Below are 20,609 nucleotides of genomic sequence, written 5' to 3' on the forward strand. Positions count from 1 at the left end.
TCTAAAAATTGTCAATATGTGTGTTTTTGACCTATGGAATATACCCGTAATATTTGTAAAATAGGATAACTGCGCCAAATATCTGCTTTCCTCCTTGAACTCTCTGCTAGTGCACCTCTCAGCTGCTCTGCTGCACGTGCACTTTCTGGGGCCAAATGGATTTGGCCCCAGGAAGGCGGGTCTAATAAGCAGTACAGCCAATCACTGATTAAAGATATATGATTACAAGCATGAATGACATACAATTCATCCAATCAGCGCCGTCAAAAAGACTTCCAGGAGGGCCAAACTGATTTGGCCCATGGTGTGCGCGCGCACGTTCACGTGTGTCTCTCTCTGTTCTCGTCAGGGCTCATGTCAGTTCTCGCGTGATCTTGTCTTCTGGTCTCTCGCTTCTCTCCACTTCTCTTCTCTCACAGCCCATTTCCTTTATAAATGATCTGTCGTATGTTATATTAACATACTGAATTGTATGAATAAGATGTCCTTATGTCAGTGTTGGAATAAATGATAAAAATGTAACTGCAAAGTAGTAATGCATTTTTGATACCTTTTTTTGCATTGAATCGTACTAGGATGTTTGTTGAAATTGATTGGCCCTACCCAAAAAAAAATCCACCAGCCGCCACTGGTAGGACGTATCAGAGAGGCTGGATGCTTGTTAGTGTGGGACGTATCAGAGAGGCTGGATGGTTGTTAGTGTTGGACGTATCAGAGAGGCTGGATGCTTGTTAGTGTTGGACGTATCAGAGAGGCTGGATGGTTGTTAGTGTGGGACGTATCAGAGAGGCTGGATGGTTGTTAGTGTGGGACGTATCAGAGAGGCTGGATGGTTGTTAGTGTTGGACGTATCAGAGAGGCTGGATGGTTGTTAGTGTTGGACGTATCAGAGAGGCTGGATGGTTGTTAGTGTGGGACGTATCAGAGAGGCTGGATGGTTGTTAGTGTGGGACGTATCAGAGAGGCTGGATGGTTGTTAGTGTGGGACGTATCAGAGAGGCTGGATGGTTGTTAGTGTTGGACGTATCAGAGAGGCTGGATGGTTGTTAGTGTTGGACGTATCAGAGAGGCTGGATGGTTGTTAGTGTGGGACGTATCAGAGAGGCTGGATGGTTGTTAGTGTGGGACGTATCAGAGAGGCTGGATGGTTGTTAGTGTTGGACGTATCAGAGAGGCTGGATGCTTGTTAGTGTGGGACGTATCAGAGAGGCTGGATGGTTGTTAGTGTTGGACGTATCAGAGAGGCTGGATGGTTGTTAGTGTGGGACGTATCAGAGAGGCTGGATGGTTGTTAGTGTTGGACGTATCAGAGAGGCTGGATGGTTGTTAGTGTTGGACGTATCAGAGAGGCTGGATGGTTGTTAGTGTGGGACGTATCAGAGAGGCTGGATGGTTGTTAGTGTGGGACGTATCAGAGAGGCTGGATGGTTGTTAGTGTGGGACGTATCAGAGAGGCTGGATGGTTGTTAGTGTGGGACGTATCAGAGAGGCTGGATGGTTGTTAGTGTGGGACGTATCAGAGAGGCTGGATGGTTGTTAGTGTGGGACGTATCAGAGAGGCTGGATGGTTGTTAGTGTGGGACGTATCAGAGAGGCTGGATGGTTGTTAGTGTGGGACGTATCAGAGAGGCTGGATGCTTGTTAGTGTGGGACGTATCAGAGAGGCTGGATGGTTGTTAGTGTGGGACGTATCAGAGAGGCTGGATGGTTGTTAGTGTTGGACGTATCAGAGAGGCTGGATGGTTGTTAGTGTGGGACGTATCAGAGAGGCTGGATGGTTGTTAGTGTGGGACGTATCAGAGAGGCTGGATGGTTGTTAGTGTGGGACGTATCAGAGAGGCTGGATGCTTGTTAGTGTGGGACGTATCAGAGAGGCTGGATGGTTGTTAGTGTGGGACGTATCAGAGAGGCTGGATGGTTGTTAGTGTGGGACGTATCAGAGAGGCTGGATGGTTGTTAGTGTTGGACGTATCAGAGAGGCTGGATGGTTGTTAGTGTGGGACGTATCAGAGAGGCTGGATGGTTGTTAGTGTTGGACGTATCAGAGAGGCTGGATGGTTGTTAGTGTTGGACGTATCAGAGAGGCTGGATGGTTGTTAGTGTTGGACGTATCAGAGAGGCTGGATGCTTGTTAGTGTTGGACGTATCAGAGAGGCTGGATGGTTGTTAGTGTTGGACGTATCAGAGAGGCTGGATGGTTGTTAGTGTGGGACGTATCAGAGAGGCTGGATGGTTGTTAGTGTGGGACGTATCAGAGAGGCTGGATGGTTGTTAGTGTTGGACGTATCAGAGAGGCTGGATGGTTGTTAGTGTGGGACGTATCAGAGAGGCTGGATGGTTGTTAGTGTGGGACGTATCAGAGAGGCTGGATGCTTGTTAGTGTGGGACGTATCAGAGAGGCTGGATGGTTGTTAGTGTGGGACGTATCAGAGAGGCTGGATGGTTGTTAGTGTTGGACGTATCAGAGAGGCTGGATGGTTGTTAGTGTGGGACGTATCAGAGAGGCTGGATGGTTGTTAGTGTTGGACGTATCAGAGAGGCTGGATGGTTGTTAGTGTGGGACGTATCAGAGAGGCTGGATGGTTGTTAGTGTGGGACGTATCAGAGAGGCTGGATGGTTGTTAGTGTTGGACGTATCAGAGAGGCTGGATGGTTGTTAGTGTTGGACGTATCAGAGAGGCTGGATGGTTGTTAGTGTGGGACGTATCAGAGAGGCTGGATGGTTGTTAGTGTTGGACGTATCAGAGAGGCTGGATGGTTGTTAGTGTTGGACGTATCAGAGAGGCTGGATGGTTGTTAGTGTTGGACGTATCAGAGAGGCTGGATGCTTGTTAGTGTTGGACGTATCAGAGAGGCTGGATGGTTGTTAGTGTGGGACGTATCAGAGAGGCTGGATGGTTGTTAGTGTTGGACGTATCAGAGAGGCTGGATGGTTGTTAGTGTTGGACGTATCAGAGAGGCTGGATGGTTGTTAGTGTTGGACGCAGTGGCAGCCGGCCAATAGAGGGCCACGGGGCCTGGCCCCACCCACCTTGAGCCACCAAAAAAAAAAAAAAAAAAATTATAAAATTATTAATTCTAAAAATTCTAAAAATTGTCAATATGTGTGTTTTTGACCTATGGAATATACCCGTAATATTTGTAAAATAGGATAACTGCGCCAAATATCTGCTTTCCTCCTTGAACTCTCTGCTAGTGCACCTCTCAGCTGCTCTGCTGCACGTGCACTTTCTGGGGCCAAATGGATTTGGCCCCAGGAAGGCGGGTCTAATAAGCAGTACAGCCAATCACTGATTAAAGATATATGATTACAAGCATGAATGACATACAATTCATCCAATCAGCGCCGTCAAAAAGACTTCCAGGAGGGCCAAACTGATTTGGCCCATGGTGTGCGCGCGCACGTTCACGTGTGTCTCTCTCTGTTCTCGTCAGGGCTCATGTCAGTTCTCGCGTGATCTTGTCTTCTGGTCTCTCGCTTCTCTCCACTTCTCTTCTCTCACAGCCCATTTCCTTTATAAATGATCTGTCGTATGTTATATTAACATACTGAATTGTATGAATAAGATGTCCTTATGTCAGTGTTGGAATAAATGATAAAAATGTAACTGCAAAGTAGTAATGCATTTTTGATACCTTTTTTTGCATTGAATCGTACTAGGATGTTTGTTGAAATTGATTGGCCCTACCCAAAAAAAAATCCACCAGCCGCCACTGGTAGGACGTATCAGAGAGGCTGGATGGTTGTTAGTGTTGGACGTATCAGAGAGGCTGGATGGTTGTTAGTGTGGGACGTATCAGAGAGGCTGGATGGTTGTTAGTGTTGGACGTATCAGAGAGGCTGGATGGTTGTTAGTGTGGGACGTATCAGAGAGGCTGGATGGTTGTTAGTGTGGGACGTATCAGAGAGGCTGGATGGTTGTTAGTGTTGGACGTATCAGAGAGGCTGGATGGTTGTTAGTGTTGGACGTATCAGAGAGGCTGGATGGTTGTTAGTGTGGGACGTATCAGAGAGGCTGGATGGTTGTTAGTGTGGGACGTATCAGAGAGGCTGGATGCTTGTTAGTGTGGGACGTATCAGAGAGGCTGGATGGTTGTTAGTGTGGGACGTATCAGAGAGGCTGGATGGTTGTTAGTGTTGGACGTATCAGAGAGGCTGGATGGTTGTTAGTGTTGGACGTATCAGAGAGGCTGGATGGTTGTTAGTGTGGGACGTATCAGAGAGGCTGGATGGTTGTTAGTGTTGGACGTATCAGAGAGGCTGGATGGTTGTTAGTGTGGGACGTATCAGAGAGGCTGGATGGTTGTTAGTGTGGGACGTATCAGAGAGGCTGGATGGTTGTTAGTGTTGGACGTATCAGAGAGGCTGGATGGTTGTTAGTGTGGGACGTATCAGAGAGGCTGGATGGTTGTTAGTGTTGGACGTATCAGAGAGGCTGGATGGTTGTTAGTGTGGGACGTATCAGAGAGGCTGGATGCTTGTTAGTGTTGGACGTATCAGAGAGGCTGGATGGTTGTTAGTGTTGGACGTATCAGAGAGGCTGGATGCTTGTTAGTGTTGGACGTATCAGAGAGGCTGGATGGTTGTTAGTGTTGGACGTATCAGAGAGGCTGGATGGTTGTTAGTGTTGGACGTATCAGAGAGGCTGGATGGTTGTTAGTGTGGGACGTATCAGAGAGGCTGGATGGTTGTTAGTGTGGGACGTATCAGAGAGGCTGGATGGTTGTTAGTGTGGGACGTATCAGAGAGGCTGGATGGTTGTTAGTGTGGGACGTATCAGAGAGGCTGGATGGTTGTTAGTGTGGGACGTATCAGAGAGGCTGGATGGTTGTTAGTGTGGGACGTATCAGAGAGGCTGGATGCTTGTTAGTGTGGGACGTATCAGAGAGGCTGGATGGTTGTTAGTGTGGGACGTATCAGAGAGGCTGGATGGTTGTTAGTGTTGGACGTATCAGAGAGGCTGGATGGTTGTTAGTGTGGGACGTATCAGAGAGGCTGGATGGTTGTTAGTGTTGGACGTATCAGAGAGGCTGGATGGTTGTTAGTGTTGGACGTATCAGAGAGGCTGGATGGTTGTTAGTGTTGGACGTATCAGAGAGGCTGGATGCTTGTTAGTGTTGGACGTATCAGAGAGGCTGGATGGTTGTTAGTGTGGGACGTATCAGAGAGGCTGGATGGTTGTTAGTGTTGGACGTATCAGAGAGGCTGGATGGTTGTTAGTGTGGGACGTATCAGAGAGGCTGGATGGTTGTTAGTGTGGGACGTATCAGAGAGGCTGGATGGTTGTTAGTGTGGGACGTATCAGAGAGGCTGGATGGTTGTTAGTGTGGGACGTATCAGAGAGGCTGGATGCTTGTTAGTGTGGGACGTATCAGAGAGGCTGGATGGTTGTTAGTGTTGGACGTATCAGAGAGGCTGGATGGTTGTTAGTGTTGGACTTATCAGAGAGGCTGGATGGTTGTTAGTGTTGGACGTATCAGAGAGGCTGGATGGTTGTTAGTGTTGGACGCATCAGAGAGGCTGGATGGTTGTTAGTGTTGGACGCATCAGAGAGGCTGGATGGTTGTTAGTGTTGGACGCATCAGAGAGGCTGGATGGTTGTTAGTGTTGGACGTATCAGAGAGGCTGGATGGTTGTTAGTGTGGGACGTATCAGAGAGGCTGGATGGTTGTTAGTGTTGGACGTATCAGAGAGGCTGGATGGTTGTTAGTGTTGGACGTATCAGAGAGGCTGGATGGTTGTTAGTGTTGGACGTATCAGAGAGGCTGGATGGTTGTTAGTGTGGGACGTATCAGAGAGGCTGGATGGTTGTTAGTGTTGGACGTATCAGAGAGGCTGGATGGTTGTTAGTGTTGGACGTATCAGAGAGGCTGGATGGTTGTTAGTGTTGGACGCAGTGGCAGCCGGCCAATAGAGGGCCACGGGGCCTGGCCCCACCCACCTTGAGCCACCAAAAAAAAAAATAAAAAAAATTATAAAATTATTAATTCTAAAAATTCTAAAAATTGTCAATATGTGTGTTTTTGACCTATGGAATATACCCGTAATATTTGTAAAATAGGATAACTGCGCCAAATATCTGCTTTCCTCCTTGAACTCTCTGCTAGTGCACCTCTCAGCTGCTCTGCTGCACGTGCACTTTCTGGGGCCAAATGGATTTGGCCCCAGGAAGGCGGGTCTAATAAGCAGTACAGCCAATCACTGATTAAAGATATATGATTACAAGCATGAATGACATACAATTCATCCAATCAGCGCCGTCAAAAAGACTTCCAGGAGGGCCAAACTGATTTGGCCCATGGTGTGCGCGCGCACGTTCACGTGTGTCTCTCTCTGTTCTCGTCAGGGCTCATGTCAGTTCTCGCGTGATCTTGTCTTCTGGTCTCTCGCTTCTCTCCACTTCTCTTCTCTCACAGCCCATTTCCTTTATAAATGATCTGTCGTATGTTATATTAACATACTGAATTGTATGAATAAGATGTCCTTATGTCAGTGTTGGAATAAATGATAAAAATGTAACTGCAAAGTAGTAATGCATTTTTGATACCTTTTTTTGCATTGAATCGTACTAGGATGTTTGTTGAAATTGATTGGCCCTACCCAAAAAAAAATCCACCAGCCGCCACTGGTAGGACGTATCAGAGAGGCTGGATGGTTGTTAGTGTGGGACGTATCAGAGAGGCTGGATGCTTGTTAGTGTGGGACGTGTCAGAGAGGCTGGATGGTTGTTAGTGTGGGACGTATCAGAGAGGCTGGATGGTTGTTAGTGTGGGACGTATCAGAGAGGCTGGATGCTTGTTAGTGTGGGACGTGTCAGAGAGGCTGGATGGTTGTTAGTGTGGGACGTATCAGAGAGGCTGGATGGTTGTTAGTGTGGGACGTATCAGAGAGGCTGGATGGTTGTTAGTGTTGGACGTATCAGAGAGGCTGGATGGTTGTTAGTGTGGGACGTATCAGAGAGGCTGGATGGTTGTTAGTGTGGGACGTATCAGAGAGGCTGGATGGTTGTTAGTGTGGGACGTATCAGAGAGGCTGGATGGTTGTTAGTGTGGGACGTATCAGAGAGGCTGGATGGTTGTTAGTGTGGGACGTATCAGAGAGGCTGGATGGTTGTTAGTGTGGGACGTATCAGAGAGGCTGGATGGTTGTTAGTGTGGGACGTATCAGAGAGGCTGGATGGTTGTTAGTGTGGGACGTATCAGAGAGGCTGGATGCTTGTTAGTGTTGGACGTATCAGAGAGGCTGGATGCTTGTTAGTGTGGGACGTATCAGAGAGGCTGGATGGTTGTTAGTGTTGGACGTATCAGAGAGGCTGGATGGTTGTTAGTGTGGGACGTATCAGAGAGGCTGGATGGTTGTTAGTGTGGGACGTATCAGAGAGGCTGGATGGTTGTTAGTGTTGGACGTATCAGAGAGGCTGGATGGTTGTTAGTGTGGGACGTATCAGAGAGGCTGGATGGTTGTTAGTGTTGGACGTATCAGAGAGGCTGGATGCTTGTTAGTGTGGGACGTATCAGAGAGGCTGGATGCTTGTTAGTGTGGGACGTATCAGAGAGGCTGGATGGTTGTTAGTGTGGGACGTATCAGAGAGGCTGGATGGTTGTTAGTGTGGGACGTATCAGAGAGACTGGATGGTTGTTAGTGTGGGACGTATCAGAGAGGCTGGATGGTTGTTAGTGTGGGACGTATCAGAGAGGCTGGATGGTTGTTAGTGTGGGACGTATCAGAGAGGCTGGATGGTTGTTAGTGTGGGACGTATCAGAGAGGCTGGATGGTTGTTAGTGTGGGACGTATCAGAGAGGCTGGATGGTTGTTAGTGTGGGACGTATCAGAGAGGCTGGATGGTTGTTAGTGTGGGACGTATCAGAGAGGCTGGATGGTTGTTAGTGTGGGACGTATCAGAGAGGCTGGATGGTTGTTAGTGTGGGACGTATCAGAGAGGCTGGATGGTTGTTAGTGTGGGACGTATCAGAGAGGCTGGATGGTTGTTAGTGTGGGACGTATCAGAGAGGCTGGATGGTTGTTAGTGTGGACGTATCAGAGAGGCTGGATGGTTGTTAGTGTGGGACGTATCAGAGAGGCTGGATGGTTGTTAGTGTTGGACGTATCAGAGAGGCTGGATGGTTGTTAGTGTGGACGTATCAGAGAGGCTGGATGCTTGTTAGTGTTGGACGTATCAGAGAGGCTGGATGGTTGTTAGTGTTGGACGTATCAGAGAGGCTGGATGGTTGTTAGTGTGGGACGTATCAGAGAGGCTGGATGGTTGTTAGTGTGGGACGTATCAGAGAGGCTGGATGGTTGTTAGTGTGGGACGTATCAGAGAGGCTGGATGGTTGTTAGTGTGGGACGTATCAGAGAGGCTGGATGCTTGTTAGTGTGGGACGTATCAGAGAGGCTGGATGGTTGTTAGTGTGGGACGTATCAGAGAGGCTGGATGGTTGTTAGTGTGGGACGTATCAGAGAGGCTGGATGGTTGTTAGTGTGGGACGTATCAGAGAGGCTGGATGGTTGTTAGTGTGGGACGTATCAGAGAGGCTGGATGGTTGTTAGTGTGGGACGTATCAGAGAGGCTGGATGCTTGTTAGTGTGGGACGTATCAGAGAGGCTGGATGGTTGTTAGTGTGGGACGTATCAGAGAGCTGGATGGTTGTTAGTGTTGGACGTATCAGAGAGGCTGGATGGTTGTTAGTGTGGGACGTATCAGAGAGGCTGGATGGTTGTTAGTGTGGGACGTATCAGAGAGGCTGGATGGTTGTTAGTGTGGGACGTATCAGAGAGGCTGGATGCTTGTTAGTGTGGGACGTATCAGAGAGGCTGGATGGTTGTTAGTGTGGGACGTATCAGAGAGGCTGGATGGTTGTTAGTGTTGGACGTATCAGAGAGGCTGGATGGTTGTTAGTGTGGGACGTATCAGAGAGGCTGGATGGTTGTTAGTGTTGGACGTATCAGAGAGGCTGGATGGTTGTTAGTGTTGGACGTATCAGAGAGGCTGGATGGTTGTTAGTGTTGGACGTATCAGAGAGGCTGGATGCTTGTTAGTGTTGGACGTATCAGAGAGGCTGGATGGTTGTTAGTGTTGGACGTATCAGAGAGGCTGGATGGTTGTTAGTGTTGGACGTATCAGAGAGGCTGGATGGTTGTTAGTGTTGGACGTATCAGAGAGGCTGGATGGTTGTTAGTGTGGGACGTATCAGAGAGGCTGGATGGTTTGTTAGTGTTGGGACGTATCAGAGAGGCTGGATGGTTGTTAGTGTGGGACGTATCAGAGAGGCTGGATGGTTGTTAGTGTGGGACGTATCAGAGAGGCTGGATGCTTGTTAGTGTGGGACGTATCAGAGAGGCTGGATGGTTGTTAGTGTGGGACGTATCAGAGAGGCTGGATGGTTGTTAGTGTTGGACGTATCAGAGAGGCTGGATGGTTGTTAGTGTGGGACGTATCAGAGAGGCTGGATGGTTGTTAGTGTTGGACGTATCAGAGAGGCTGGATGGTTGTTAGTGTTGGACGTATCAGAGAGGCTGGATGGTTGTTAGTGTTGGACGTATCAGAGAGGCTGGATGCTTGTTAGTGTTGGACGTATCAGAGAGGCTGGATGGTTGTTAGTGTTGGACGTATCAGAGAGGCTGGATGGTTGTTAGTGTTGGACGTATCAGAGAGGCTGGATGGTTGTTAGTGTGGGACGTATCAGAGAGGCTGGATGGTTGTTAGTGTTGGACGTATCAGAGAGGCTGGATGGTTGTTAGTGTTGGACGTATCAGAGAGGCTGGATGGTTGTTAGTGTTGGACGTATCAGAGAGGCTTGGTGGTTGTTAGTGTGGGACGTATCAGAGAGGCTGATGCTTGTTAGTGTGGGACGTATCAGAGAGGCTGGGATGGTTGTTAGTGTGGGACGTATCAGAGAGGCTGGATGGTTGTTAGTGTGGGACGTATCAGAGAGGCTGGATGGTTGTTAGTGTGGGACGTATCAGAGAGGCTGGATGGTTGTTAGTGTTGGACGTATCAGAGAGGCTGGATGGTTGTTAGTGTTGGACGTATCAGAGAGGCTGGATGGTTGTTAGTGTGGGACGTATCAGAGAGGCTGGATGGTTGTTAGTGTTGGACGTATCAGAGAGGCTGGATGGTTGTTAGTGTTGGACGTATCAGAGAGGCTGGATGGTTGTTAGTGTTGGACGTATCAGAGAGGCTGGATGGTTGTTAGTGTGGGACGTATCAGAGAGGCTGGATGCTTGTTAGTGTGGACGTATCAGAGAGGCTGGATGGTTGTTAGTGTTGGACGTATCAGAGAGGCTGGATGGTTGTTAGTGTTGGACGTATCAGAGAGGCTGGATGCTTGTTAGTGTGGGACGTATCAGAGAGGCTGGATGCTTGTTAGTGTGGGACGTATCAGAGAGGCTGGATGGTTGTTAGTGTGGGACGTATCAGAGAGGCTGGATGGTTGTTAGTGTGGGACGTATCAGAGAGGCTGGATGGTTGTTAGTGTGGGACGTATCAGAGAGGCTGGATGGTTGTTAGTGTGGGACGTGTCAGAGAGGCTGGATGGTTGTTAGTGTGGGACGTATCAGAGAGGCTGGATGGTTGTTAGTGTGGGACGTGTCAGAGAGGCTGGATGGTTGTTAGTGTGGGACGTTCAGAGAGGCTGGATGCTTGTTAGTGTGGGACGTGTCAGAGAGGCTGGATGGTTGTTAGTGTGGGACGTATCAGAGAGGCTGGATGGTTGTTAGTGTGGGACGTATCAGAGAGGCTGGATGCTTGTTAGTGTTGGACGTATCAGAGAGGCTGGATGGTTGTTAGTGTTGGACGTATCAGAGAGGGCTGGATGGTTGTTAGTGTTGGACGTATCAGAGAGGCTGGATGGTTGTTAGTGTGGGACGTGTCAGAGAGGCTGGATGGTTGTTAGTGTGGGACGTATCAGAGAGGCTGGATGGTTGTTAGTGTTGGACGTATCAGAGAGGCTGGATGGTTGTTAGTGTGGGACGTATCAGAGAGGCTGGATGCTTGTTAGTGTGGGACGTATCAGAGAGGCTGGATGGTTGTTAGTGTGGGACGTATCAGAGAGGCTGGATGGTTGTTAGTGTTGGACGTATCAGAGAGGCTGGATGGTTGTTAGTGTGGGACGTATCAGAGAGGCTGGATGGTTGTTAGTGTTGGACGTATCAGAGAGGCTGGATGGTTGTTAGTGTTGGACGTATCAGAGAGGCTGGATGGTTGTTAGTGTTGGACGTATCAGAGAGGCTGGATGCTTGTTAGTGTTGGACGTATCAGAGAGGCTGGATGGTTGTTAGTGTTGGGACGTATCAGAGAGGCTGGATGGTTGTTAGTGTTGGACGTATCAGAGAGGCTGGATGGTTGTTAGTGTTGGACGTATCAGAGAGGCTGGATGGTTGTTAGTGTGGGACGTATCAGAGAGGCTGGATGGTTGTTTGTGGGACGTATCAGAGAGGCTGGATGGTTGTTAGTGTGGGACGTATCAGAGAGGCTGGATGGTTGTTAGTGTGGGACGTATCAGAGAGGCTGGATGGCTTGTTAGTGTGGGACGTATCAGAGAGGCTGGATGGTTGTTAGTGTGGGACGTATCAGAGAGGCTGGATGGTTGTTAGTGTTGGACGTATCAGAGAGGCTGGATGGTTGTTAGTGTTGGACGTATCAGAGAGGCTGGATGGTTGTTAGTGTTGGACGTATCAGAGAGGCTGGATGGTTGTTAGTGTTGGACGTATCAGAGAGGCTGGATGGTTGTTAGTGTTGGACGTATCAGAGAGGCTGGATGCCTTGTTAGTGTTGGACGTATCAGAGAGGCTGGATGGTTGTTAGTGTTGGGACGTATCAGAGAGGCTGGATGGTTGTTAGTGTTGGACGTATCAGAGAGGCTGGATGGTTGTTAGTGTGGACGTATCAGAGAGGCTGGATGGTTGTTAGTGTTGGACGTATCAGAGAGGCTGGATGGTTGTTAGTGTTGGACGTATCAGAGAGGCTGGATGGTTGTTAGTGTTGACGTATCAGAGAGGCTGGATGGTTGTTAGTGTGGGACGTATCAGAGAGGCTGGATGCTTGTTAGTGTGGGACGTATCAGAGAGGCTGGATGGTTGTTAGTGTGGGACGTATCAGAGAGGCTGGATGGTTGTTAGTGTGGGACGTATCAGAGAGGCTGGATGGTTGTTAGTGTGGGACGTATCAGAGAGGCTGGATGGTTGTTAGTGTTGGACGTATCAGAGAGGCTGGATGGTTGTTAGTGTTGGACGTATCAGAGAGGCTGGATGGTTGTTAGTGTGGGACGTATCAGAGAGGCTGGATGGTTGTTAGTGTTGGACGTATCAGAGAGGCTGGATGGTTGTTAGTGTTGGACGTATCAGAGAGGCTGGATGGTTGTTAGTGTTGGACGTATCAGAGAGGCTGGATGGTTGTTAGTGTGGGACGTATCAGAGAGGCTGGATGCTTGTTAGTGTTGGACGTATCAGAGAGGCTGGATGGTTGTTAGTGTTGGACGTATCAGAGAGGCTGGATGGTTGTTAGTGTTGGACGTATCAGAGAGGCTGGATGCTTGTTAGTGTGGGACGTATCAGAGAGGCTGGATGCTTGTTAGTGTGGGACGTATCAGAGAGGCTGGATGGTTGTTAGTGTGGGACGTGTCAGAGAGGCTGGATGGTTGTTAGTGTGGGACGTATCAGAGAGGCTGGATGGTTGTTAGTGTGGGACGTATCAGAGAGGCTGGATGGTTGTTAGTGTGGGACGTATCAGAGAGGCTGGATGCTTGTTAGTGTGGGACGTATCAGAGAGGCTGGATGGTTGTTAGTGTGGGACGTATCAGAGAGGCTGGATGGTTGTTAGTGTGGGACGTATCAGAGAGGCTGGATGCTTGTTAGTGTTGGACGTATCAGAGAGGCTGGATGGTTGTTAGTGTTGGACGTATCAGAGAGGCTGGATGGTTGTTAGTGTTGGACGTATCAGAGAGGCTGGATGGTTGTTAGTGTGGGACGTGTCAGAGAGGCTGGATGGTTGTTAGTGTGGGACGTATCAGAGAGGCTGGATGGTTGTTAGTGTGGGACGTGTCAGAGAGGCTGGATGGTTGTTAGTGTGGGACGTATCAGAGAGGCTGGATGGTTGTTAGTGTGGGACGTATCAGAGAGGCTGGATGGTTGTTAGTGTGGGACGTATCAGAGAGGCTGGATGGTTGTTAGTGTTGGACGTATCAGAGAGGCTGGATGGTTGTTAGTGTTGGACGTATCAGAGAGGCTGGATGGTTGTTAGTGTGGGACGTATCAGAGAGGCTGGATGGTTGTTAGTGTGGGACGTATCAGAGAGGCTGGATGGTTGTTAGTGTTGGACGTATCAGAGAGGCTGGATGGTTGTTAGTGTGGGACGTATCAGAGAGGCTGGATGGTTGTTAGTGTGGGACGTATCAGAGAGGCTGGATGGTTGTTAGTGTTGGACGTATCAGAGAGGCTGGATGGTTGTTAGTGTGGGACGTATCAGAGAGGCTGGATGGTTGTTAGTGTGGGACGTATCAGAGAGGCTGGATGGTTGTTAGTGTTGGACGTATCAGAGAGGCTGGATGCTTGTTAGTGTGGGACGTATCAGAGAGGCTGGATGGTTGTTAGTGTTGGACGTATCAGAGAGGCTGGATGCTTGTTAGTGTTGGACGTATCAGAGAGGCTGGATGGTTGTTAGTGTGGGACGTATCAGAGAGGCTGGATGGTTGTTAGTGTGGGACGTATCAGAGAGGCTGGATGCTTGTTAGTGTGGGACGTATCAGAGAGGCTGGATGCTTGTTAGTGTTGGACGTATCAGAGAGGCTGGATGGTTGTTAGTGTTGGACGTATCAGAGAGGCTGGATGGTTGTTGGTGTGGGACGTATCAGAGAGGCTGGATGGTTGTTAGTGTGGGACGTATCAGAGAGGCTGGATGGTTGTTAGTGTGGGACGTATCAGAGAGGCTGGATGGTTGTTAGTGTTGGACGTATCAGAGAGGCTGGATGGTTGTTAGTGTGGGACGTATCAGAGAGGCTGGATGGTTGTTAGTGTTGGACGTATCAGAGAGGCTGGATGGTTGTTAGTGTTGGACGTATCAGAGAGGCTGGATGCTTGTTAGTGTGGGACGTATCAGAGAGGCTGGATGGTTGTTGGTGAGGCTGTTCTTGTTGTTTAGTGGACAGCATGATGTCATGATGCATTGATGGGGGGGGGCTGACTGGGTCGCTCCTCGCTGGAGTTCTAGTTACAACAGATAACGCAGCCCTCTGGTTATATTATGAAATGTGTTATATATATATATGAAAAAAGAGTCTTTTGATGAAGTGTTTGTGTGCCAAGACAGATTTTACAGGATGGAACTCAGCGTGTGAAAGGTCTGAGAAAAGACTTTGATGAGGTTGATCCCAGTGTGAGTCACTCAGCCCCGTCTCTCTAGTCCTCTCTGTCCCTCTCTGTCCCTCTCTAGTCCTCTCTGTCCCTCTCTGTTCCTCTCTGTCCCTCTCTGTCCCTCTCTGTCCCTCTCTGTCCCTCTCTGTCCCTCTCTGTCCCTCTCTGTCCCTCTCTAGTCCTCTCTGTCCCTCTCTGTCCCTCTCTAGTCCTCTCTGTCCCTCTCTAGTCCTCTCTGTCCCTCTCTGTCCCTCTCTAGTCCTCTCTGTCCCTCTCTGTCCCTCTCTAGTCCTCTCTGTCCCTCTCTAGTCCTCTCTGTCCCTCTCTGTCCCTCTCTGTCCCTCTCTGTCCCTCTCTGTCCCTCTCTAGTCCTCTCTGTCCCTCTCTAGTCCTCTCTAGTCCTCTCTGTCCCTCTCTGTCCCTCTCTGTCCCTCTCTGTCCCTCTCTGTCCCTCTCTAGTCCTCTCTGTCCCTCTCTAGTCCTCTCTGTCCCTCTCTGTCCCTCTCTGTCCCTCTCTGTCCCTCTCTGTCCCTCTCTGTCCCTCTCTGTCCCTCTCTAGTCCTCTCTAGTCCTCTCTGTCCCTCTCTGTCCCTCTCTGTCCCTCTCTGTCCCTCTCTAGTCCTCTCTGTCCCTCTCTGTCCCTCTCTGTCCCTCTCTGTCCCTCTCTGTCCCTCTCTGTCCCTCTCTAGTCCTCTCTGTCCCTCTCTGTCCCTCTCTAGTCCTCTCTGTCCCTCTCTAGTCCTCTCTGTCCCTCTCTGTCCCTCTCTGTCCCTCTCTGTCCCTCTCTGTCCCTCTCTAGTCCTCTCTGTCCCTCTCTGTCCCTCTCTAGTCCTCTCTGTCCCTCTCTGTCCCTCTCTAGTCCTCTCTGTCCCTCTCTAGTCCTCTCTGTCCCTCTCTGTCCCTCTCTGTCCCTCTCTAGTCCTCTCTGTCCCTCTCTGTCCCTCTCTGTCCCTCTCTAGTCCTCTCTGTCCCTCTCTGTCCCTCTCTAGTCCTCTCTGTCCCTCTCTGTCCCTCTCTAGTCCTCTCTGTCCCTCTCTGTCCCTCTCTAGTCCTCTCTGTCCCTCTCTGTCCCTCTCTGTCCCTCTCTGTCCCTCTCTGTCCCTCTCTAGTCCTCTCTGTCCCTCTCTGTCCCTCTCTGTCCCTCTCTGTCCCTCTCTAGTCCTCTCTGTCCCTCTCTGTCCCTCTCTAGTCCTCTCTGTCCCTCTCTAGTCCTCTCTGTCCCTCTCTGTCCCTCTCTGTCCCTCTCTGTCCCTCTCTGTCCCTCTCTAGTCCTCTCTGTCCCTCTCTGTCCCTCTCTGTCCCTCTCTGTCCCTCTCTGTCCCTCTCTGTCCCTCTCTGGTCCACGCCGATCTAAACCTAATAACAGTTTGGCTTGGTAATTATGGGCTGACACAAATAAAACTTTTTATCAGCTCAGCTAAAGATGGTGAAGGAGCTGTTGCCTCGGGCAGCTTCAGCCGGCCTCGTGCACGTCCTTCACTTTTAGAGTCGTACACACAGACTCACTGCACGCTGCCAGAAACAGGTTGTGATAACAAGAAAGATAAAAGGTGGGAAAATACGGGATAACTGTGACACCGGGAGGACACCGGGAGGACACCGGGAGGACACCGGGAGGACACCGGGAGGACACCGGGAGGACACCGGGAGGACACCGGGAGGACACCGGGAGAGGGCAATGAAACACGGGAGTCTCCAGGTGTGCCAGGTGCTGATGAACGAGGAAAAAAAGATCATTTAAATTAAATAATTCCACTTTTGTAGAGTGATATTTTTGTATGACAGCATTCACAGATTGTTAACCTGCTGTCTGTTTGTCCTCACCGTCCGTCCGTCCGTCCGTCTGTCTGTCTGTCCATCCGTCCGTAGCTATAACAGTAATTCACTGTAAGTCACGTAATCATGGACCAGTCATGTGTTTCAAGGTGTTTAAAGGGACAGGTTAGGTGTTTGTAGTGGGGTCCTATGAGGTATCCATAGTCAGGTAGGGAGACCAGATCCCAACACACACAATGTGGGACAATGTGGGACAATGTGGGACAATGTGGGACACGTTACCAAGGCTGAGAGGTGGTCTATAATGTAGATCTAATGTCTCTAGAGGTCTGGATGGTTCATCATGTAGACCGGTCCAGACCATGTAGGCTCCTATAGGATATAGACTCTCCCATTGGTCCATCTTTATTCAATTCAATTCAATTCAATTCAATTTATTTTTGTATAGCGTCAAATCACAACAGAAGTTATCTCAATATATAGAAGGTGATTCTGGTCTGCTCCCTCACTATTGACCTGGTTTTATGACTGAGGACAGTATGCACAGCGTTCACAGGACTTCTTTGTGCTCTCTGTCCCAAAAGCTCGGACACAAACTGGGGAAAGGGCTTTATCATATTCTGACCTTCAGCCTGGAATCTGCTCCAAAAGGACCTGGAAATCTAAATCAAGGAGCTGGTCTCATTAAACATGTTTCAATCTCAAATGAAGGCTTTAGAAGCAGACTCTATGACATGCCAATGGTTTTAGCTCCCTTGTTGTACAGCTGACTCACACAAAAGTTCCTCTTCGTCCCAACATTTCTCTTTAGATAGTTCTCCTTTAATGCAGCTTTTAGTGCTTTGAGTGTTTGTGAACTGTATTTGTGTCTCTTTTTGCTGCCGACCGTCTCGGCCAGGTCTCCCTTGGAAAAGAGGTTCTTAATCTCAGCTGGACTAACCTGGTTAAATAAAGGTTAAATTAAATTAAATATATAAACATGTAAATACCTCTGAGGTTCATTTGATTAAATACCATTAAAGATGAGAGATGAGATTAAAAGTTGACCACCCACATCAGATCTTCTCTCACACACATGCACACACATGCACACACACACACACACACACGCACACGCACGCGCACGCGCACGCGCACGCGCACGCGCACGCACACACACACACACACACACACACACACACACACACACACACACACACACACACACACATACACATACACACACACACACACACACACACACACACACACACATACACACACACACACACACACACACACACACACACACACACACACACATGCACACACACACAAACACACACATGCACACATGCACAAACAGCTTTCAGCTTTAGTCAAAACGCCGCCCACTCACACACTCACTCACAGGCCGCTCTGCATCTGTCTGCTGTGTGGGACGGCTGCTCAGACGCTGCCTCATGTGTCAAACAACACGACACATGTGATCTACTCTACAACCAACGTTCACCTCATGGAACCAAATGTTACGGGGTTAAACTCTGTCTTATGTTATGTTATGATATGTTATGTTATGTTTAATGTTAGGGTGTTAAACTCTGTTTTAAGTTATGTTGTGTTATGTTGTGTTATTTTATATTTAATGTTATGTTATGTTATGTTATGTTATGTTATGTTTAATGTTAGGGGGTTAAACTCTGTGTTATGTTTAATGTTTTGTTATGTTATGTTATGTTATGTTATGTTATGTTTAATGTTTTGTTTAATGTTAGGGGGTTAATCTCTGTGTTATGTTATGTTTAATGTTTTGTTATGTTATGTTATGTTATGTTATGTTATGTTTAATGTTAGGGGGTTAAACTCTGTGTTATGTTATGTTATGTTATGTTTAATGTTAGGGGGTTAAACTCTGTGTTATGTTATGTTTAATGTTTTGTTATGTTATGTTATGTTATGTTATGTTATGTTATGTTATGTTTAATGTTAGGGGGTTAAACTCTGTGTTATGTTATGTTTAATGTTTTGTTATGTTATGTTATGTTATGTTATGTTATGTTTAATGTTAGGGGGTTAAACTCTGTGTTATGTTATGTTATGTTATGTTTAATGTTAGGGGGTTAAACTCTGTGTTATGTTATGTTTAATGTTTTGTTATGTTATGTTATGTTATGTTATGTTATGTTATGTTATGTTATGTTTAATGTTAGGGGGTTAAACTCTGTGTTATGTTATGTTATGTTTAATGTTTTGTTATGTTATGTTATGTTATGTTTTATGTTATGTTTAATGTTAGGGGGTTAATCTCTGTGTTATGTTATGTTTAATGTTTTGTTATGTTATGTTATGTTATGTTATGTTATGTTATGTTATGTTTAATGTTAGGGGGTTAATCTCTGTTTTCATGGTAATTCTTTGACATTTTACATTGTTCAAAAATTGTCCCAGATGTCCCGGCATTAAGTTTGTGCTCCTCCAGAGGTCCGCTGGTTTCTCTGTCCCGGTAGTTAGTAGTTATATCTTTAATAAATATGGTTCACATATCACACACAGTAGATGTATCTGGTTATTACAGGATTACTGAACAGTCTGAGAGAGAGAGACATTTTACTTGACTGTATTATTGTGTATTACTCAGAAGGAAAAAAACATTGGCACACTTTCTGATGTGTGTTTTTGAGTGTATATAAATCTCTATATATATAGATATATATATCATACCGATGTGTGTGGTGTAGAAAACCTGTTTGACATGTAAGTTTCACTTAATTCTGAAACAAGCTGCAGTCATCCAGCGTCTCTCAGTGGTTTCAGAACTCGAGGGAGACGACGGGTTCCAGCGCTGAGGGCATCCTGCTACTTACTGCTACTTACTGCTATTAACTGCTACTTACTGGTATTGATTGGTACTTATTGGTATTTATTGGTATTTACTGGTATTTATTGGTACTTACTGGTATTTATTGGTATTGATTGGTACTTATTGGTATTTATTGGTACTTATTGGTATTGATTGGTATTTATTGGTATGTATTTTATTGGTACTTATTGGTATTGATTGGTATTGATTGGTATTTATTGGTACTTATTGGTACTTATTGGTATTTATTGGTATTTATTGGTATTGATTGGTATTTATTGGTATTTATTGGTATTGATTGGTATTTATTGGTATTTATTGGTATTTATTGGTATTGATTGGTATTTATTGGTATTGATTGGTATTTATTGGTATTTATTGGTACTTATTGGTATTTCTTTATTTATATAACATCTTTCAAAACCGCAGTTCCAAAGTGATTCACTGTTAATAAAATTAAAATGCATTATAATACACAGCATGAAAACATATACAGTTTATAAAACGGAAGCAGATACGAAATACTATATAACTATATACTATATACTATATACTATATACTATATAACTATATACTGTATACTATATAACTATATAACAGACAAAACAGAGTTAAAAGACAAATAACACCAAAATTAAAGGATTTTTTAAGCAACCAACTTATAACGTTATAACATTAACATTAACAATAACATTAACAATAACATTAACATTAACATTAACATTAACAATAACATTAACATCAAGTGATGTATTTATGGCTGATTGAAGGTGTCTGTATTCAGGAGGTGAAACACTGAACGATATTAATGCAGCTCTTTGATTACATTTAGCTTTTGTGCATAAACCGAGTTTCAGTGTTAAAACTCTCTGAATCAGAGACGGATTTAAACCTGCAAGAACATCATTTAACCAGCAGCTTTTACTTTGAAAATATCCACCTGTACAAGACCGTCGACCTCATGTACCCCCTAACAATGAGACCGAATACTTCAAACGGAGTATAAGTTGTGAAAGTACTCTCTAGAAATGAGTGTTACTATCTCAAAACACGAAGAGATACATGGAAAGATTGATCTCCTTGTTTTAAAAAAGCATTTCCAATAAAAGACTTATTAAAATGGGGATTTTTGTTTCTTCTGCAGGCGCAGGATGGAGAGGCGTCTCACCACATGGAGGCTGGTTTCCACCACGTTCAGCCATCCTGATCACTGATGGGGAAACCACCTAGGCTCAGCTCATCCGGTAGGAGTTTACACGCTTTGTCAACCTCTGTTGTATACCGGCACTTTGAGGGTTATCTGAGGAAATCTAACTACTCATAGTGATGGTAATAATATAATGAGGAACTATTGGTTGATTGGAAAGTTCCTGAACATTCTCAGGGAGTCCCTGACCTGCACTGACTGACTGACTGACTGACTGACTGACTGACTGACTGACTGTGGTTGATGGTTGATGAGACATTTCCTGATTTCTGCTGTTTCCTGCTCGTCTCTACAATGATGTCACTTCTCCAGAAACAGCTTCACTCTACTTCTCTTTATTTAATCAGAAAATACTGAAGGTCACAATCAGAGAGAGAGATAGAGAGATAGATGGATAGATAGATAGATGATAGATAGATGGATAGATAGATATAGA

General features: G+C 46.8%; 1 long non-coding RNA gene across 1 annotated transcript in view; it reads left to right on the forward strand.

Moving 5' to 3' along the window:
- LOC141774638 (uncharacterized) overlaps positions 1-20,609 on the forward strand; it is a 144,167-nt gene that overhangs the window by 110,457 nt on the left and 13,101 nt on the right. The window contains exon 5 of the long non-coding RNA XR_012595391.1: positions 20,111-20,210. This is a non-coding gene — a long non-coding RNA (uncharacterized LOC141774638). The remainder of the gene's footprint in view (positions 1-20,110; positions 20,211-20,609) is intronic.

Source organism: Sebastes fasciatus, chromosome 9, assembly GCF_043250625.1.
Source record: "Sebastes fasciatus isolate fSebFas1 chromosome 9, fSebFas1.pri, whole genome shotgun sequence".
NCBI classification, from domain to species: domain Eukaryota; kingdom Metazoa; phylum Chordata; class Actinopteri; order Perciformes; family Sebastidae; genus Sebastes; species Sebastes fasciatus.